Source organism: Schistocerca gregaria, chromosome 1 (assembly GCF_023897955.1).
Source record: "Schistocerca gregaria isolate iqSchGreg1 chromosome 1, iqSchGreg1.2, whole genome shotgun sequence".
NCBI classification, from domain to species: domain Eukaryota; kingdom Metazoa; phylum Arthropoda; class Insecta; order Orthoptera; family Acrididae; genus Schistocerca; species Schistocerca gregaria.
This window is the reverse complement of record NC_064920.1, coordinates 270,221,934-270,244,699: the sequence shown is the minus strand read 5'-3', so window position 1 is coordinate 270,244,699 and position 22,766 is coordinate 270,221,934.

The window sequence follows — 22,766 nt, the reverse complement described above, 5'->3', positions numbered from 1 at the left end:
CTCTTAGACATTGGACCACAGACGATGTCAAACATTCATACGTGCAACTATCAGTTCATAGATGTACACGAGTTCAGGTCTGTACATTCTTAAAAAAAAACTTCGTCTGAAACAATTATACGCTTTTGTGCCGTTGAAAAAGACAAAACGTCTCCTAAAAGAGCTGCTTCTCCAATTACAACAATATTTCACCAGTATACACCATCAAATACAATTTACATTAGGGCGTCACTATCCTGATTCGACCTTGATGTCTGCATGCGAGGTACCAATATCGTGAACTATATCTGTAGGAAGAGGTCAGCCCCAAAAAAATTATTTATAATTAATCAAACTACTCCAAATTTACAAGATGGCTGCTTGGCGCGCAATGTCAACGGTGACTCCATCGTGTACCTAGAGCAGACGCATTATAACAAAGAACTTCAGAACGTTGAATTTACTGCTCATACTAACGGTTACCAACACAAGTCGGCGGTTATCTTGATTGGTAGATACATTATACGAGGGTTGGAATTTTAATATTGGCAAAGTGCTTCAAAGTTTTACTGACCTTCAAGGCAGTCACCATCATTGTGTACAACCCGTTGTCAGCGATGTGGAAGTCGTAGGATACTCTTAGCAGTGCCAGTTGTGTTGACAGTTCGAGCGCCGCGGTCTATTGCCCGACGAATTTGTAGCAGTTCTGAAGCGAATGCTGTGAAGTGTTTCCTTCATTTTAGAAATCGAGTTGAGCCCACGAGGTCTTAAGTCAGGGGAGCGCAATAGGTGGTATAGCACTTAGCAGCGCCATTCGTCAAACAAATCAGTAACATCTTGCACTGTACCTGCTTGAAGATTGTCCTGCAAAATGATTGTCAGGTTGTGCAGAAAGTGTCATTACTTCTGTCTCTATGTTGTTCATTTTTGGAACACAGCCTACGACCAGCTCAAAGACGGAAGTGACGACACTTTCTAATCCTGTTCTTGAAATTATGTTATGAACCTGCACGAGGGATACCTATTTTATTCCGATTGCGCCACTTTTGTTCACAGTGTGATTTATACCTTATGAATACACACTTCATAAGTGAACTGACAACCGAGCTGGGTTTCCTGCACTCTCTACTACATGATGTCTGATCAGTCACCTGTGGTTTTCTTTTGCATTCCCGCGGATTACCCTACCTTATCATGTATTTAGTTCTTGTGCTGGTCGCCTGAGCCGCCATGTCCAGCTGGTAAGCTATCAGGTGGCGCCATTTAATTCCTTGTCTTTTGGCGAAGCAGGCGGCCCTTTCACTAACCGAGGTTTCCTCTTCTCATTTATTTTCAGTCTGAAGCTTATTCATGTACCTCTCCTTACTTTAGTGTTTTTGTATCAGTCTCATGTCTCGCATATGCGTGTGCTTAAACCCTTGTGACGCACTAGCCCGTCCGCCGTACACCCATGACTTAATATATAATGGCTTTTCAGTTGTAAGTGCTTTTAAAATCAGATTCTGTGTTTTTTTGAAAGGACTTGCGTGGAAGATAAACAATTCAGATAAGAAGAAGATAGAATTTTTAGAAATGTGATGCGACAGAAGAATGATGAGCATCAGGTAGACAGATCGTATAACTAGTGAGAGGTACTAAATCGAACAGGGAAGAAAATAAATTTGTGGCGTAGGTTGATGAAGAGAAGGGATCAATTGACAGTACACATCATACACATCATATTTGGTAATGGACGGAAGTATGAGGAGTGACAACTGTAGAGGTAAACCAAGGCTTGAATATACGAAGTAGGTTTAGACGGAGGTAGGTTATCGGTATTTATGCATAGATAAATAAACTTCTACAGAGTAGAGCATTTATACAGGAGCAGATCGGATAATTACATATGAGAAGACATGTAATAAGTGCTAAAGTGATTTTATATCTATCCAAAAAGTTATATTGTTTTAGGGTTGAAATATTACAGCAAAATATCTTTTTTTAAATTTCCTTGTTACTCTGCTTCACGTTGAAAACAGAACACTGAACTGGTCCTCGCCTCAACTTACAGTAGAGTCGGCGATCGTAAAAAGAGCCGTCCGTTCAGTGTTACAGACATCTGACTTCATTGTGAATTTAAAAAAAAATATTAAAATAATTGATTGACTATTATATATCATGTACTTTGTCAGACTGAAATGATTTAGTTTTCGTTTTGTCGTTATGAACAACATATAGGCTGAAATTACATGTCATTGCACATAACATCTGTATTAATGAGACCAGTAAATTGTATTGCATTGAGAATATTTCCATGAGATGATGATACATACAAGGAAAGAAAAGCAGTAATCTTTAATTGAAAGGTACTACACCACATTCTTTAACTTGTTTTAAAGAAGATTAAAAAGAAAGGAATATCTACGATTTCGTCAAGAAGGACGAAGTATATTTGTGAGAAATTACCAAAAGCGTTGAGGACTTACTGGAATCATCTACACGACACATACGTGAAATTGAGGATAATCTACTTTATTCTTTCTGTGATAACAAGGACCTGCAATGTGAAAACAGGATATATTACTTTCCAAATCAACAGAGATAATGCACCCTAAGTACTGAACGAAGTTATAGTTCAGAGCGTAATCTTTAAAAACTATAGTTCTAGTGCTGCAACAAGACAAACTAGGGTGGATAACTGTATTAAACCAGTGTTCAGACAGAAGACCAAAACAACAAATCCCTAAATGTAGCACTGCGAATTACGTTAAACCCGTAAACCTCCCACCACTGATTCTTTAAAGAATCCAATTTCCTTGTGTAAAATATCTTCAAACGTCTGATTACTGTATAAACGGGTTAGTGTGTTAAATATTTGATGTTAATCATGAAAGCGAGAAAACGTTTAGAAAAGGTTTGAAATTATATTTACACTTTGTTCGAAGTCGGTAAGTGCCCTCATTCTCAAACACTGGATGAATATAGTCGAGGTAATTTGTGCTGTCAGCTGCGATACATGTCTTTCTAAGTTACATCTTTAACACAAGATAATGCCTCTAAATCAATAGATTATGACAGGATTTTAAATTTTTACATTTGCTTGATAATTATAATATCAAAAATCATAATTTTTGTTGCCCCTGCAAGCCATTACGTAGGCAACCTGCAACTCGGTCAGCACACTGGGTTAGCCGTTTAATAATATATATAGCCTGTAAACTGATTAGTTCCGCGCCACTTCCGTGTAGCACACTAACGAGTCACGGAACGCTTAACTAATCTAATTTAACCCCACTCAAACGGAGCGTCCCGAGGCTCCCGGCGATAAGCGCCTACTGAGTAGGCAGACGCGGGGAGCAGAATCGTGCAGTCAAACAGGCAACCCGCATGACTCGCCGACCCCCGCTGTCGTGTCTCTGGCGCTTGCCGGCGCCCCTACCTGCGCAGATCAATGCAATCCGCCGCCACCAGCGCCTAGTACGATCTGATTTCCATATAGATGAGCTGCGTTCTGTCGGATTAAATTCCATGCGTGGCGGGACACATACCTTCTAAACTCGGTTTTCCCGCCGGCGTGTCTGCTGATGTAACGCGCCTTCGCCCACCTTTAGATTCTCGGCTTTTGAATTCATCAGAATTTTTTCGCTCCGCTCTCGCCTCATCTCCCCCCCCACCCCCCGCCCCTTCCTGTCTGTACTGAGGACAGCTGGCCAGCTATGCCGCGGCGCCACAAAAGGGTGGCGGATGTGCGCCGATTGCCTCGTTAATCTCTGTCGAGCTCGATTATTGTTCCGCTGTAAGCGCCTGCACCGTTGGTTAGCGGCCATTCCGAATTTGTGAATGCAGTCGAATTTATAAACGGCTTTAGAGAGCAAAATCGATTCCTGTGAGCGCTAGAGATATTTTTTGTTGCCTGTAACCGTTTCCGCGGAACAGGCGCGAAGAGCGTTCTATTCAATCTGTAATGCTCGACCGCAAGCAGTCCGTTGCAATATTTCGAGACGATTTTCTCCTGTCATTAGTTCGGCGAAAATGAAAATTTTTCTCGTGTATTTTTCAATATATTCCCGTTTTACTTTCCGTGTAACTCCCCCCAACCTCCCCCCCCCCCCCCCCCCAATGACCCCCAACTTTTATACAAGCGAAGGACACTTTCCTCCATATTTGTAGTACAAAGAGGTAAATCTACATCACACAACTGTTCCTTACAGTTTTATCTTAGGTACTTTGTTGTTTCTCAGAAACGGTAATGATATGCCATTTGAACTATCACAAGATGTAAGCACTGTTCGTTCTGCAGACAAGTATGGCAATAAAAATAACACTTGGTCTATTCCTGGAAGTGAATCTAGGAAACGCAAAAGCAACAAATAGATTAACGTAAACATATGAGCGTACTTGTTAGAATGATACTGTTCCCCTTACAGCCTGGATGCATGCACTGATTCTGTCACGAAGGGTGTCATAAGACTGTTCTATCCTCTCCTGAGGCAAGCTGACCTACAACTGTTATAACTGTTACATACTGTCCTGGATACTGACACTGTGGTTGGGTTGACGTCCAAACTGTTCCCACACGCATTCTATTGAGGACAGGTATGGGGAAAGTCCTGGTCACAAGTATTCCTCAAAACCTCAAAAATAATTCAAATGGCTCTAAGCGCTATGGGACTTAACATCTGAGGTCATCAGTCCCCTAGACGTAGAGCTATGTAAACCTAACTATTAAGGACATCACACACATCCATGCCCGAGGCAGGACTCGAACCTGGGACCGTAGCACTCGCTTGGTTCCAGACTGAAGTACCTAGGACCGCTAGGCCACAGCGGCCGGCTCAAACATAATTCATAGAGACACGTGCTAGGTGTGAAAGAGCAGTGCACAGCTGAAAAACGTCACCACTATGCTGTCACATGAGAGATAACGCGTAAGGTCGAAGGATGTCTGTGACGTACCATTGTAACGTCACAGCTCCTCAGTCACTTACAGCCGTGGCTTGAAGTCATACCCAATGCCTTCTCGCCGGCCTCTGTGGCCGTGCGGATCTAGGCGCGTCAGTCTGGAACCGCGAGACCGCTACGGTCGCAGGTTGGAATCCTGCCTTGGGCATGGATGTGTGTGATGTCCTTAAGTTATTTAGGTTTAAGTAGTTCTAAGTTTTAGGGGACTGATGACCTCAGTTGTTAAGTCCCGTAGTGCTCAGAGCCATTTTGAACCAATGCCTTCTCACATCATGAGTAGCACCTCTGTGCTCTACACTATTAGTTGTCTATGCGCTCGCTGTCATCTGTCCCTCCTCGCACGCAGTACTTAGGTCATGACGATTGTTGCAGTTGGTGCAAAATATCTACATTTATACTCCGCAAGCCACCCAACGGTGTGTGGCGGAGGGCACTTTACGTGCCACTGTCATTACCTCCCTTTTCTGTTTCAGCCGCGTATGGTTCGCGGGAAGAACGACTGCCGGAAACCCTTCACGTGCGCTCGAATCTCTCTAATTTTACATTAGTGATCTCCGCGGGAGGTATAAGTAGGGGGAAGCAATATATTCGATACCTCATCCAGAAACGCACCCTCTCGAAACCTGGACAGCAAGCTACATCGCTATGCAGAGCGCCTCTCTTGCAGAGTCTGCCACTTGAGTTTGCTAAACATCTCCGTAACGCTATCACGCTAAACAATTAACCCTGTGATGAAACGCGCCGTTCTTCTTTGGATCTTCTCTATCTCCTCTGTCAACCCGACCTGGTACGGTTCCCACACTAATGAGCAATACTCATGTATAGGTCGAACGAGTGTTTTGTAAGCCACCTCCTTTGTTAATGGACTACTTTTTCTAAGGACTCTCCTAATGAATCTCAACCGCCTTACCAACAATTAATTTTATACAATCAATCCACTTCAAATCGTTCCGTACGCATACTCACAGATATTTTACAGAAGTAATTGCAATCAGTGTTTGTTCCGCTATCATATAATCATACAATAAAGGATCCTTCTTTCTATGTATTCGCAATACACTACTTTTGTCTATGTTAAGGGTCAGTTGCCACTCCCTGCACCAAGTGCCTATCCGCTGCAGATCTTTCTGCATTTCGTTGCAAGTTTCTAATGCTGCAACTTCTCTGTATACTACAGCATCATCCGAAAAGCCGCATGGAACTTCCGACACTATCTACTAGGTCATTTATATATATTGTGAAACATGCGTGCTTTAGTACTGATGTTTTTCTGGAAACAGGGCTAGCAACTACAAGGTATTCACCTACTGTTTCAACGCTACCCAGTCAAGGTGGTGGATCATTGACCTCCTGACCTCTGCTAATCCGCTTCAACCATCAATCATGGAGACCTCTACCCAATGCGTAAACATTATACTGAAATCCTCTTATCAGTCTCAACTCCTAACAAACACACTTTTTTTTTACAATATCGCCGAAACTTAAATCAAGGAAAAATTGGTTACCTCAGCTTACTCACTTCGAGGAGACACAATCTGTCCTTGAAATACACGGAGATGATGCAGCTTGCTACTACGGTGGTCATAAAACTGAGCGAAGTTAACGCAGACACTAGACTCACATTCGGGAGGACGGCCGTTCAAATCCTCGTCCTGACACACAGCTGCAGGTTTCCCTTGATTTTCCCAAATTTGTTAAGGTAGAATCCGGAGCGATTCTTGTGAAAATGATGCTACCTACATCCCTCCACATCGTTTCTAATTCCGATCTTGTATTCTATTTCGAAAGTCCTCGTCGCTGACGGCACGTTTATTCTTTCTTTGCCTTGCGACATAATTTCCCCCACGCTTACACTCAACAGATAGTTTAAAGATCATAATAGTCACATGAGATCTCAGATTGCGGTTGCTGTTAGATCTCACCAACAAATGCTTTCTGCGGACCTTTAGAATGCAATAGTTTTTATTTATTTCCTGAGATGTGCGTCAGTAGTGCAGCTTACAAATTATTAATTGAATTAGAGTCCACTGGATACCGGTGACGCACAGCGACCGTTGAATATTCATATGTAACGAAAGACTGCCGTCAATCGTAGAATCCGTAATTTATTGCAGCTTTCATCATGGATGCATTACCAGCAGAGTATCCATGATAGAGCATAAATACTTGACAGTTGACGCTAGCGTCATGTAGCTATAACCACGTCAAGAGCGCAAACATGGTTCTACTATGTTTTTTATTCCAGTATTTGATCATAATATCAATTTCTATTGACGATGACCGGTTTCAGTCAGTAATGACCATCCTCAGATCTTTTCTACACCATGTCCTAAAGAAATAAGGCCGTAATGGCATCGTCAAAACATATAAATATACTCAGCACAGCATCGTCATATAGATGTAAAATAATATGTAGAATAGGTCACATCATCCAGACAGTCATTTTTGCAACTTTGGGACATGGTGTAAAAAAGATCTCAGATGGTCATTACTGACTGAAACCGGTCATCGTCAAAAGAATTTATATTTTGATCAAAGACTGAAATAAAAAAAACATTTGACAGTATTGGATCACTGTTCATATACGAGACTTTGTTGCAGCTGGTGTTGGTGTTCTATTATATGTCTCTGATGGTAATGCATCGATGGTGAACACCTTATTGTCGTAATCTAGATCTGCAATAAATTAAGATTTCTGCGACTGACTGCATTCCTTCTTTACGTGTGGATTTCTCAAATAATTTTTGCATACCCACTTGTAGAACTAGTGGAGACACTATAGTCTGCTATCTCAGATGTTTCCGCTTCCTTCCTGAGGCGCAACAAATTTCATTTCTTACATAGCTGCACAGCTGTTGTCTTTGGGGTACGTTGTGTGGGAGGAGCAGAACCTATTGCATGAATAGCGAGCTGACGTGGCTTAAGGCCCATTGATATCTTTCTGTTTGGGCGTATGAGATGTGTGATGGACATTACGCAAATTATCACCAAATCGCAATTAAATTTATCCGTCAATTACGTGTTGTAATATATTGATTATTCCTTGCTACTGTTGTGTTATACTGAAGCTGTGAGAAAGGAGGACAGGCGTTCCAAGGCGCGGAGGCAGGGACGATGCTGAGGGTAGACAAAACTAGGAGAGATATTGTTACATGAAGTAAATCGTAAGGGGAGAGCCTTGCGAAAATGCAGACACCTCGAGACGGGGTCCAGGACGTTACTTACTCTGCAAGGAATTAACATGTAACTTCATATGTCATCTAGACGCCCTAACACGTTGTCACCGTAGAACTTAGTAACCAACAGGGACGTACTAGTGCATAAAGCCAGCTTGATACCAGCGCTGAGAACAGGGGCTGGAAAGAGAGCGAAAACGCGAAAAACTACGGGATTGACTGAGTGGCTTTAAGTGGGAAAAGCAGTGTCCTCACGCGTCTCTTTAAAACCTCTAGATTCCGCATTTTGGCAGAGTTCTCAGTCAGACGATCTGGGCGCCGAATCCGCGTCCGTCGACTCCAGCCTCGGTCCAGCTCGGCTTAAGTCTGCCCTCTCTCTCTCTCTCTCTCTCTCTCTCTTGGAGTGCCTCAGAGAACAGTGTCGCATTCAGTATGTTTTGTTTTGCAACTAAGTTGTTGCCTTAAGATGCTGCTAGTGTTTGCTACTGTGGTTAACATCCACTCCTGAGACTTATGCACTGGCTTCTGTTGCAAAAGTGTTATTCATGCTTTTTCTAACCATAGAACAGTGTATTAGTTACTCCTATATGGAATAAACAACTATTTCAAAACCCTGTTTGTCCAAGGGTCTCCTCAACGATTCCCCTACCGAGTCTCACCATCTGTATTTTTAGTAAATGCCTGTACCAGTGTTGGCTCAAATAGAAGAAAACAATCAAAGGCCTTCACTGTGAATTGTTCTTCTGCCTTCTGCTCTGTACCGCTCGGGAGCGCAGATGGACTAGCAACCCCTTTTCCCCTCTCCCACCTATGTCCGGATACGACAGTGTTTCGTAGCATTACTTAGATTTCTGTCATTTTCGACCGAAAATGTCTCGGCTGCGAAAATACAAGAGTTGGCGAAAATATGGGAACTAAAAACCACGACACATTATCATGTCTGATACGGTGAAGGAAACCTACTTGTATTCAACGTTCCGGGACAGATAAATACAGGTCCTGTCTGGTTTTTAAGGGAATGTTACACAATTTTTCCTGCAAAGTAGTGGAAAGTTAGGTAAAGGTGGTGGAGATGGATAGAGATCACGCTTCCATCTCTCCAAAGTAGGCCACAAAGGTTCAATAATATTGAGATCAGGTGACTGGGTGACCAGGGTAGATACGGCAACAGATCCTCGTGCTCACAAAACCATTTCTGAATGCTGCGAACTGCGTGAACAGGAGCCCAGTCGTCTTGACACACAGAAGTCATCTTGGAACAAATCATCGCCCTTGGGGAACAAAAATTGATCCATGGAATGGACCTGGTAAGCTACAATGGTCACGTAATCCTTGGACAGTAATTCGACCTTGCAGAGTAACCACTGGGCCCATGGAATACCACTGTATGGCTGCCCGCCATGCTTTACTCTTAGGACGAAAAGGTGAAAAGAGTGTGAAACATGAATCATTACACTATTTTCTCTCATTGTTCCATACTTCATGTTTTATGACTTCGGCACCACATCTTTCTGTTACGGGCTTTTGCATAATTGATGAATGATTTTGAAATTCCAGCTCGCTCTGCTATTCGCTGTTTATAGAGCTCCTTCATGTTGTTTTGGTACTGATAGGATTCGAGAGTGCGAAATTCAGTTCTGTAGTGACTTTTGCAGTTTTCGTCACAATCCTTTTGAATGCCCATTTGTCACGATCACTCAGCACACACTTTCATTGTGACTCAGTGGATTACGTTTCTCCGCCTTCCCTACATGCGATATAAGTCTTGAATACGGTGACTCTTGAAACACTGAAAGTTTCGGCTTCATTGATTAAGGAAGTATCCACCATACGAACACCAATAATTTTCCCACTTTTGAATTCATTTAGTTCCGACATAATGCCCTCACAGCTACATAGAACACTGTGCTGGCCATGACTGACAGTTGAGGACATCGCACAGGGGCCGTTAGTGGTCAAGCACAACAGTTTCCATCTTTTGGCAGGTACGTTTGCTTCGCTCGTTTCTGAATATTTTCATTCCGTCTTCCATTAGGTCGTTCTCTGGGTCATTTCTTATCACGATAAATAAAAAAAAAATATCTTGACACCATCTCCCGTTATTTCGTATTGCTATATGCCCAGGCATCTCAATTTCATATATGATCTGAGGCTTTCCCGGTGTATATGCAGCTTCCAAGGATTTTGGGTGTACTGTTGGTTGCAAACGTCAAAGGCGTACGATATTTCGGCGAACGACCGTTCCGCTGTCATCAGGTAGAAGTGCTTGGTGCGTGCTGGCGTTATCTATACATGCCGGTCCTTGGTTCGAACCACGCCGATCCCGTGTCGTACTACGCGCTGGTGATGATATGGGAGAAGGGGGTGGCGTGGGACTATAATGGTGGGCAGAATAGTCTCAGTTTCCTTCTACCTGCCGTCCCTGTCGCATTTCGCGTCCGGATGTCACTTTGGCTCCCATGCCTTGCTAAGTTGGAAATCCGTGTCCCTGTGGACTAAATTATTAGTCGCACCTATTTTAATTGCTGCTATAAAAAAGCAGTCCCAAAATTTATCTGTGTTAGCCGGGACTTTCATTTGCCAGTAATTCATATTCATATTTTCAGTACAAGTTCCGTTATTGCAAACTTGTTGGGTTGCAGTAAGAGGGTGTGGCATTCATGCCCTATCACTCTATCAGCTATCTTCAATTGTGCGGATCGTTAGATAATATACGTCTTTCCGCATTCATCTACATCTAGATCTACGTCGTTATATATTCCCCGCAAGCCACCTGTAAGATGAGGCAGGGGGTACTCTGTACCACTGCTTCCCTGTTCCACTCGAAAATAGATAGAAGGGAAAACGACTACATATATACCTTAGTACGAACCCTGTTCTCCCTAATCTTATTTGCTTCGTCACTTCACGAAATGTACGTTGACGGCAGTAGTAATACTGTTCTACAGTCAGCCTCAGATGCCGATTTTCTAAATATTCTCTAGTACTCCTCGAAAAGAACTTCGCTTATCCTGCAGTGATTCCCATTTGAGTCCCCGAAGCATTTTGTAATAGCTGCATGTTATTCGGACCTAGTAATATGCGATCTCCTTTACAGGTCAACCACTCTTTCTTAAATTTCTCCCAAAAAAAACCGAAGTCAACCATTTGCCTTCCTTACTATAATTCTTAATTCTTACATGCTCATTTCATTTCATACTGCTTTGCAGCGTTACCCATAGATGTTAACAGACGTGACTGTGTCAAGCAGCACACTACTGATCTTGAATTCGAACATTACGGATGTGTTTTTCTACTCATCTGCATTAACTTACATTTTTAGACATTTAGAGGTAGCTGTCATTCTTAACACAAATTGGAAATTTTATCTAAGTCATCTTCCTACAGCCACGCATCGACGACACCTTCCCGCATACCTTAACGTCACCAGCAAACAGCCACAGGCTGCTGCTTACGCCAGATAATTTATGTATACAGAAAGTGAAAGCTGTCCTAATACACTTCCCTGTGGCACTCCTGACGATATCCGTGTCTCTGAAGAACAGTGGCCGCCGAGGACAACATACTGGGTCTGTTACTTAAGAAGACCTCGAACAAGTTATATATCTGGTAACCTATTGCACCATAATTAACAGTCGCCAGTGTGACACCGTGTCAGATCCAGAAATCTAGGTACGTTGAGTCCACCTGTTGTCCTTCATCCACAGTTCGCAGTATATCGTCTGAAGAAAGGGAAAGCTGCGTTTCGCGCGGGTGACGCTGTCTAAAACCTTGCTGACGTCTAGACAGAAGCTTTGCACAAGCAACTTGATTCATCCAGCTTTTTTTAGACTCAGGTCGTCTTTTCGTCTATTACTGACCCTAATAAGGCTTGCAATTTGCCTGTCGGTAGGGAAACTTTCGTTGTGTAGTATTTTCACGGTAGTGTTCCAATTTTTGACGATACTTTGCCAGCAAACGATATGAAAATGGTTTGCTTGTAGTCTTCTTCCTCGTTTTCGCCGGCCGATTCTGTTGCTGTACCCATTCTCGTGGAAAACGGATTCCACGTGCCGCAGCTCTGGCGTCAGACTTCATTCGTCTCAAATTATGTCCTGTCTACCAGAGACCTGAGCACGCTCTTTTCTTCTGACAGTAATGGTGACAGCTGGAGGAATGGTGAAATGAATGTTTTCACGCATAGAATTCAGACGTTCTAAGAATTTCTGTCGTCTTTCGGGAGCATGTGACCAGATGACAAAATAACGTCGATAGAACTAAAAAAAACCAACAGATTTTAGTTCAGCCGTTTCCAGAGCTCTGTTCTCGAGGTACTCCATGAATAAATTTGCTGCAACTCCATTTCAGTTTCGTAAAAGTATCAGATAATCAGCTCTGTCATTCCTCTTATCCATTTGTTTTTCTGTCACTTTTTGCTATGTATGTGGGAAAGTCAAATGAAAATGACAAAGATGAAAAAAACTGTTTATTATTTCAAATGTAATCTCGTAACGCTATGAGAAGAGATGATCCATATCTTAATGGAAAAATGTTCGTGGTTGTCAACGGAACCATGATTATACGCTGAGATGCACATCATCGCAAGAAGCAAATCGATGGCGACGAATGACTTTCTTCAGCACTCCAGAAAAGTGGAAATTGTATAGGGACAAATTAGGATGGGTGAGGGCTCTCCATCGAAACTTTTGCAACGTAGTGGAATCAACAGGCACTCCAGCTCCGAGAAAATCACAATGACATTTTTCTTGCCCTGCAAGGGCCCGTTGCTCATTGACTTTCTGGAACAAGGTATCACAATTAACGCACAGCGATCCGTGGACAGTTTGAAAAAACGCCTCAATTCCAAACGCCCAAAAATGTTGATGGAAGACATCGTTCTGTTGCTGTATAATGCACGCCCACATGTTGCCAAGATTGTTTTAGCAACGCTGCAGAGATTTTTCTGGGAAGCGCTTACACACGCCCCATACATTCCCTATCTCTCCCCATGCGACTTCAATGTTTTTGCAGCCCTGAAGAAAGACGTTCGTGGCCGACGATTTGCCCCGGACGAAGAGTTCTACACCTGAGTACAATCATGGTTCCGTAATCAGCCGCAAACATTTTTCTATGTAGACACCGCCCACCTTGGCTCACAGTGGGATAAAATCTATTAAGAGTTATGGTGATTACTTTTAAAGTAATGAACAGTTTACCCACTTTTTCTTCAGCTCCTTCATTTTCATTTGAGTGGCCGTCATGCATTACGCATGTTTCCATTTCAAATTGGCCAATCCTCAACTTTTGAATTGTTTGCTCATTTAACATCCATGTTTCACTTCCATAAGATAAAAATGACTATGTACATTGTTTCTATAGTTTCAGTTTGAGGCACATTGGGATTTCTGAATAAAGCATTTAGATTCCCTAGAGAGCTCCAAGCCAGTTTTGCTTTCCAATTTATCTATTTACTTGTCAGTTCGTTTTCTGTTTTGAATTTTCTTAAGTCAAAGGTTTTTGTAAAGCCATAAATCAATGCTATGTTCCTATCGACATTCTGATGTACATTACACTATGTGATTAAAAGTATCCGCACACCCCCAAAAACATACATATTTAATATTAGGTAAATTGTGCTGTCACCTACAGCCAGGTACCCCATATCAGCGACCTTAGTGGTCATAAGACACCGTGAGAGAGCAGAATGGGGCTCTTCGCGGGACTTACAGACATTGAAAGTTGTCAGGTGATTGGGTGTCACTTGCTTCATGCGTCTATACCCGAGGTTTCCACACTCCTAGACATCCATAGGTCCATTGTTTCCGATGTGATAGTGAAGTGGAAACGTGAAGGGACACGTACAGCACGAAAGCGTACAGGTCGAGCTCGTCTGTTGACTGAGAGAGACCACCGACAGTTGCAGAGGGTCGTATTGTGTAATAGAGAGACATCTATCCAATCACACAGCAATTACAGACAGCATCAGGATCCACTGCAAGTACTAGACAGTTAGGCAGGAGGTGAGAAAACTTGGATTTCATGGTCGAGCGGCTGCTCATAATCCACACATCACGCCAGTAAATGCCAAACGACCCCTCGTTTGGTGTAAGGAGAGTAAACATTTGACGATTGTACATTGGAAACGTTGTGTGGAGTGGCGAATCACGGTACACAATGTGGCGATTCGATGTCAGGGTGTGGGTACAGCGCATGCCCGGTGTACGTCTTCTGCCAGCGTGTGTAGTGCCAACAAAAAAATTAGAAGGCCGTGGTTTTATGGTGTGGTCATGTTTTCCATGGAGAGGGCTTCCACCGATTGTTCTTTTCCGTGACACTATCACAGCACAGGCCTAACTTGATGTTTTAAGCACCATCATGCTTCCCACTGTTGAAGAGCAATTCGGGGATGGCGATTGCATCTTTCAACACGATCGAGCACCTGTTTATTATACACGGCCTGTGGCTGAGTGGTTACACGACAATAACGTCCCTGTGATGGACTGGCATGCACAGAGTCCTGACCTGAATCCCGTAGAACACCTTTGGGATGTTCTGGATGGCCGACTTCGTGCCAGACCTAACTGATCGACATCGATACCTCTCCTCAGTGCAGCAGTCCTTGAAGACTGGGCTGCCATACCCCAAGAAAACTTCCAGCACCTTATTGAACGTATTCCTGCGAGAGCGGAAGCAGTCATCAAGGGGAAGGGTGGGCCAACACCATACTGAATTCCAGCATTACCGATGGAGGGCGACACGAGCTTGTAAGTCATTTTCAGCCAGGTGTTCGGATACTTTTGATCACATAGTGTATTTTGGTCTTACTGTTATTAATCGCCGGCCGGAGTGGCCGAGCGGTTCTAGGCGCTACAGTCTGGAACCGCGCGACCGCTACGGTCGCAGGTTCAAATCCTGCCTCGGGCATGGATGTGTGTGATGTCCTTAGGTTAGTTAATTTTAAGTAGTTCTAAGTTCTAGGGGACTGATGACCTCAGAAGTTAAGTTCCATAGTGCTCAGAGCCATTTGAACCATTTGTTATTAATCTTCAGGCCTACTGTTTTATTTGCTCTGTTCAGCTCCACCATCCTTTGCTGAATGTCTTGTAAGGTCAACACAACAATTTCGTCTGCAAATCGAAGATGGTTTGGACAAGACCAGTTTATGATCATTACTTTTCCATCCCATTTGTTGATTGGAAACCTCTTATTTTTAACAAACTTGTATACAGTTTTAATTAATAATCTCACGTCTGGAAAGATAAATTCATAAATTTCGTCTTGAAAATAAAATTTTCTGTATGAAAAACTGATGTTGTGTGTGTGGTCTATCGCTCCTCAGAGTTTGTCGCTGGTTTATAGTAACACTTTGGACATCACTCATATTCATGAATTCTACGATTTGTAAAACATTTGGAACCATAATGGAAGCTTGAAGGCGATGCGAGAAAGCAGCGCAGGCAAAGAATTTTAACTCAGTGTAATTAAAGAGAGAATACACGTAAATTGCTTTAACATTGTCCTGTGAAAGTCAGGTTTATGTCTACAAAGCCCTTTAAAGGGTCATTAAACGTCGTTTATACGTCTACCAGCCGTAAACTGTATGCTACAGTGTTTAGATGTTTTACCGCGAAATTACAGCCCTTAATCAAACTACAGGGCTGAGAGTGTGGAGAAGGTGAAGATCAAAGAAAAACAAAGGAGCCGTGAACTTGGGAGCGAACACAGTAATGAGATATCAACACGGGATGACATGTGCGAGTAAAACACACTCACGCCTTTAACGTACAACGGAAGTTCGTCTCTAGGTTAGATACAGTAGGTCACTGTCATAGGTATGCCATTGTCTTTTGTTTATCTTATAACTAAGGCTAATTGCACCATATTTCCTTTAAAAAGATCACCGGTTATTTCCTTCCCATCTTTTACGAACGCCGGCTGCTGTGGCCGAACGGCTCTAGGCGCTTCAGTCCGGAACCCCGCTTCTGCTACGGTCGCAGGTTCGAATCGTGTCTCTGGCACGGATGTGTGTGATGCCCTTAGGTTAGGTTTAAATAGTTCTATGTCTAGGGGACTGATGACCTCAGATGTTAAGTCCCATAGTGCTTGAAGCCCTTTTGAACCTTTACGAACTTGAGGATATGCTCTGCCTACAACGATGTTAATTAGCTTTTAAGGAGTTTTATGTAAAGACGATAATTTTTTCTCTGTTTCGACAACATTGGCTACCGCAGGAGTTTTAAACAGTTATCTGAGAAATGCAAGGTATCTATATTCTTTAGGCTGACGCGACGACTGCTGACTCGCCAGATTCAAGAAGCCATTGCCTTACTGAAGTCAGAAAGAATATATCCAGTGTTTAAATTTTCTCTAAGAAACCACTCTACGTGAGATTTACGTGTACTGCAAACTGTCGAATACAACGGAGAAATACTCCATCAAATCCTCATTTTCAATATTTTCCTCATGATAAAATTGATGGCAAATCAAATATTCCTACGGTTACAAATGAAAAGTCAGTACAGGCCTAGACTCGTCAACTGGCATCAACCTCAGTTTTACAATGATTGCACGCTATGATTGCTCTAGATCTTCTACAGTGCATGATTCGGCATCATATCAAACAAATTCTATGGATGACGCAATGTCGCACCATTCACAATCGTGAAAAATTTAAGCTGCCTGAGTGGACAGGTACTCCCAAGAACGACACGTCATGGATAACCTAGGGATCGTCGTCGCTGTCTACATAGTTGTTGTCTATGCGGACCGTTGTCCTCAACATATAGGTTTCAGAGTGTCGCAACGACAATTAGAGTAGTGAAATGAAATATTTCAACATATGATCCAGTAAAATATAAATATATATGAAAAAATAGTTCAAATGGCTCTGAGCATCGTGGGACTTAACATCTGAGGTCATCAGTCCCCTAGAACAGAACCACTTAAACCTAACTAACTTAAGGATATCACACACCTCCATGCCCGAGGCACGATTCGAACCTGCGACCGTAGCGGTCGCGCGGTTCCAGACTGTAGCGCCTAGAACCGCTCGGCCACTCCGTTCGGCAGTAAATTACATAAGTTGAGGATAGACTTATGGGGAACCCTTCTAACGTCGACGTACAAATGCGAAAATCTGCTGACAAAAGAGACGTTGACAAAGAGAAGAATACGAAGCGTCATCGTCTGCGAAAGAACATTTCGTAAATGGTAAACCTGGTCGGCTGTTGGCATCAAGGAGGAAAAAAAAAAGAAGGCGGTTGTCATTACGTCAAAGACTTGAAGCAGACGTTCACCATCTTAAGTAGCCCAAAACATTTGGTTTACTGTATTGATACCACCTTGACTCACCGTGGTGGTACTTCCCCGTGACGTCACTCTGACGTGCCCCTGTCCAGCTTTGCCAGGGTGGGGTGCCTTGACTGTATGGAGACGTAGTTGTTTCATCAAAACTGATAGCTTGCGTTGTTTACGGATGTACTAATCGAACGATCGTAATCTATAGTTTAAGGAAATCACGTTTCATTCGTAAGTGGAGCCGTTTCTATCGTATATAAGAAAAATATGTTTGCACTGCTTACTTTTATTGTATTAGTTTCGTTTCTATCGTTTGACTCTACATTTGCGTTACTTTATCCAGTGTCCGTACTTTTACTTATTTTCTGTGTTTTTCATTGCCTTCCAAATTGTAGACACTCAGACATCCGAGCCACACTGTATGACGGTCTCGTCACCACAACAGACGGCTGCGTAAAGTTTGAAAGTAAACTGAAAACGTTTCTCTTTGATAATTCCTCCTATTCTACATGAGATTATCTATTACTGTAAAGCGCAAATGGTGACGAGTAGAAATTACTAACACATGTATGTATTTAATTAAAAAGCGAAAAAAAACTAATAAATGATCAGAATGGGGGCAAATTTATAAAATAAGCTGATTTCAATATGTAATGATTCGTTTCACATAATTCCGATTTGTCGTGTAAATGATACATGGAACATGAAGCTAACCAAGTAACACAAAGCATGGTACTGGCTTTTATGCACTGAAAACCTCAAAATGACATTCAAAAATAAAATTAAGCACATAATCAAAGTGGACGTAAACTCGAACTGTGTTATGTTTGGTTATCCCTGGAAAACTGGCAGAATTACTGGCGAGAAATATTACGGGAAAAGAAGCAAATAGACTACTGTTGGAAAGGTAGACCTACATCTTACACCACTGAGACCATTCCGTTAATCAAATTCATAGGATTCCACAGAGCTGGAAGATTTAAAAACTTAAATCTTTCTTTTACTCTGTAAATTGCTATTGTTCACCATACACTGAATTGCGCATCATAGGTAAGCTTTCAAAGTGAAAAGATGTGTGACCTACGGCGAGACTAATGTACCGAGAATCGAATAAAACAAAAACTGTATTCTGCATGGAGGTATACTTATAGGCAGTTTTGTTACTTCAACATTTCAATAATCGATCACTTCGTTAGCATGCACAAGATACGATAGCATGCCTTGCTTCTTTCCTCACTGTAAACTTTTATGGGATAACAAGGAACACGCAGGTAAGTTTTTTGCAAACGTGAACAGTTGGAATGCTGTGCATACGAGATGAAAGCTGAAAATGTGACGAACAAGAAGCGGTACCGGTAAGCAAACAAACATTGGTTTCAGAGTTGTATAGTAGTTTGCTATAGATAAGTAGACATAGTAAAAGTGTAATTAAATGGATTACGAGAGCATTCTTTGGACATCACTTACCTTCTCTTCTTGGTTATACGAAGTATATCAATAAAAAATAAGTTACATTAATGACTTCAAATATGCCTTTTTCTTGAGCAAATACGCATTTAAGAACAGAAAAACGTTCGAAATTGCTTTTTCGACGCTATGTTATTCATCTAAGGACTGTAATTTTACCCATTTAAAACTGTTATTACTTGCACACGACAGAAATAATGAACCAGAAGCAATGGTAAACAGAAGTCTGCTAATATTTGGGACTATTTAAGATGGCGATAGGCTCCGCCCACTCTCCCTTCAAAACAACGTACAACGTAAGTCTGTAGTGCCATCTCCCTCCTTTTTTATCTCCAATGAATAGACGAGTCTGTGTTACTATAAGTGAAACGACAAGACAGTTCTCAGCATTGAGATAGAAAAAGAAGAGAGTTGTCTTAAAAAATGAATCAAATGGCTCTGAGCCCTAGACTTAGAGCTACTTAAACGTAACTAACCTAAGGACATCACACACATCCACGCTCGAGGCAGGATTCGAACCTGCGACCGTAGCAGCAGCGCGGTTCAGGACTGACGCCCCTAGAACCGCTCGGCCACAACGGCCGGCAGAGTTATCAATACGTCACAAATTTAAACCTGACGTCCGCCATTTTAAACAGCAGAGATATTAGGTTCAGTGCATTTATATCTCCACAGTTAACCTCGGTTATACTTCCCCGTGATGTCAGTTCGACGTGCCATTGCCCTGTTTCGGCCGTTTTGATTAACTATCGACTTTTCTGGTACTATGCCAAATAGCATCTGGTGACTTGATTATTTGAAGAGGTACACTCATGCTCATAAATTAAGGATAACTGAAGAATGTGGTGCCACACAATGTGACAGTGCACAAAACTGGCGCTAATAGCACAGACACATAGGGAACTCACGGTATTGGCGGTAAGTTGAGAAAACCGTCCCGAAACACATGTGCTACAAAACGCCACTGTTTCCTGTGCACGTATCCCGACATCAATATGGGATATGGTCACAATGTGCACTTACACAGGCCGTACAGCGGGTTGGCATACTCTGGATCAGGTGGTCGAGCGGCTAATGGGGATAGCCTCCCATTCTTACACCAGTGCCTGTCGGAGGTCCTGAAGCGTCGTAGGAGTTTGAAGACGTGCAGCGATACGTCGACCGAGAGCATCCCAGACGTGCTCGATGGGGTTTAGGTCTGGAGAACAGGCAGGCCACTCCATTCACCTGATATCTTCCGTTTCGAGGTACTCCTCCACTATGGCAGCTCGGTGGAGCCGTGCATTATCATCCATCAGGAGGAAAGTGGGTCCCACTGCACACCTGAAAAGTCGGAAATATTGGTGCAAAAGGACGTCTCGATACACCTGACCTGTTACAGTTCCTTTATCAAAGACATGCAGGGGTGTACGTGCACCAATCACAATCCCACCTCACACCATCAAACCACGACCCTCATACAGGTCCGTTTCAAGGACATTAAGGGGTTGGTATCTGGTTCCTGGTTCACGGAAGATGAAAATCCGGCGAAAATCACTGTTCAGACTATACCTGGACTCGTCCATGAACATAACCTGGGACCACTGTTCAAATGGCCATGTAATGTGGTCTTGACACCAGGCTTTACTGGCTCTCCTGCGACCAGGAGTCAGTGGAATGCACACTGCAGGTCTCCAGGCGAATGAACCATGCCTGTTCAGTCATCTATAGACTGTGTGTCTGGAGACAACTGTTCCAGTGGCTCCGGCAAGGTCCCGAGCAAGGCTACCTGCAGTACTCCGTGGCCGTCAGCGGGCACTGATGGTGAGATATCGGTCTTCTTGTGGTGTTGTACACTGTGGACGTCCCGTACCGTAGCACCTGGACATGTTTCCTGTCTGCTGGAATCGTTGCCATAACCCTGAGATCACAATTTGTGGCCCACAGATGGCCCTTGCTACGACCTGCTGTGTTTGACCAGCCTCCAGTCGCTCTACTAGTCTACCCCTCATAACGTCGACAATATGTGCTCTTTGACCCATTTTCAACACACAGTCACCATTAGCACGTCTGAAAACGTCTGCACACTTTCTCGCTGCACACTACTCTGACATGCACCAACACACCTCTGCGTATGTGGACTGCTACCAGCGCCACCGAGCGACGACCACAAGTCAAATGCACCGCATGGTCATACTCCGATGTGCTTTAAACCTTCAAATCGTCCACCAGAGCGTTGTTTCACAACGTATCAGCATTATCCTCAATTTACGAGCAAGAGTGTAGTTATTTCATCAAGAGTGCTAGCTTGAGTCGTTTATAGCTGTACTAATCGATCCGATCGTAGTCCAATGTTCAAAGGAATCGTATTTCATTCGGAGGTGGAGCCGTTTGAGCAATATTTTCATTTTATACATGAATTATGGTTGCGCTGTTTACTGTTTTTTCCTGTGTTTTTCACTGCCTATCAAACCGCAAACGCTATAATATCCAAGTCACACTGTATAAACGGCCTCTTCTCCGCACATCCAACGTCTATGTAACAGCCCCGATTGTTGGTGCTGTATCTCATGGCTTAAATTCGTCCCGCCGATAATTATTCATTGTTCACATTTCCTCCCTCTTTAAATAAAAAGATTCTGGCTATAAAATCCCGAGATATCTGTTTTGTGTGAGTGAGTTTTGTGTGTATCATTTTATCAGCGTGTGTGTATGTTTTGCTTCCTTTGTGAAGAACTTTGGCCAAAAACGTCGTGCCTGCATGCAGCTCGGTGTTTGAGTAGCACAAATCTATCCGCTTCACAGTGTCGAATTACCTTATGAAGCTTGTAGTAAATAATCGACGACACTTACTTTATCCGCCAGGTTAGCCGACGGAGCTTATACGCTGCTTCCTGGACTCGGGCAGGCATGCCGGCCACGGATCAAATCCGACCGGCGGATTAACGGCGATGGCCGATGTGCCGGCCAACCTCAATGTGGTTTCGGTAAATACCAGGCTGGTCCCCACGTCCAGCCTCAGTTAAACGGCTCGCAGACGTTTGATGGTTCAAATGGATCTAAGCACTATGGAACTTAACATCTGACGTCATCAGTACCCTAGACTTACAACTTCGTAAACCTAACTAACCTAACGACATCACACACATCGATGCTCGAGGCATGATCCGAACCTGCGACCGTAGCAGCAGCGCGGTTCCGCACTGAAGCGCCTAGAACCGTTCGTCCACAGCGACAGGCCACAGAAATTTGAAATGGTTCGCACTATTTCATGGTTTACACCTAGACGCAGACAGCTGGGGTACAATAAATCCATCCCAGAGGGTACGGGGTGGCGACAGGAATGGCATCCGACCAATCCCCGACACTAACATCACGACATCCATAGTACCAAGGATGACCCCGCGTTGAAGTGGTTTGAAGGCCCGAAGAAAATGATGACTCCACGGCACTTCCATTATGTACATAATCACGAGACCGGAAGACAAGAATGACATTCATTACTCCACATTAAGGTTGTGTGTAGCATAAACAAGGTTCCACAGTACTGCAATCAAAAGTTTAGATCACTTACCCTGTGATACAAAATGCCTGATAGACACTAAAGTAACGTTTGAAACTGAGTCGGAAACGTTATTATTTGACGACACCTTCTGTTCCGTAGAAGAATACTTGTTATTGTAATGTGTAATTTCTTTTCACATCACTTCCTTCTCTTCTTGGTTATTCGAAATATATCAACAATAAACAATTTCCATTGGCGGGGCCAAACGTGTCATATTACTGGAGCAAAGAAGCGTTCAAGAAAAGAATAAAGTTCAAATTTGCCTTCCTGGCACTACGTTATTCATGCAAGCAACATAAGTTTTAGTATTTAAAACAGTTGTTACATGCACACGACGGAAATGATGAACAAGGAGCAATGGTAAACAGCAGCCTGCTAATGTT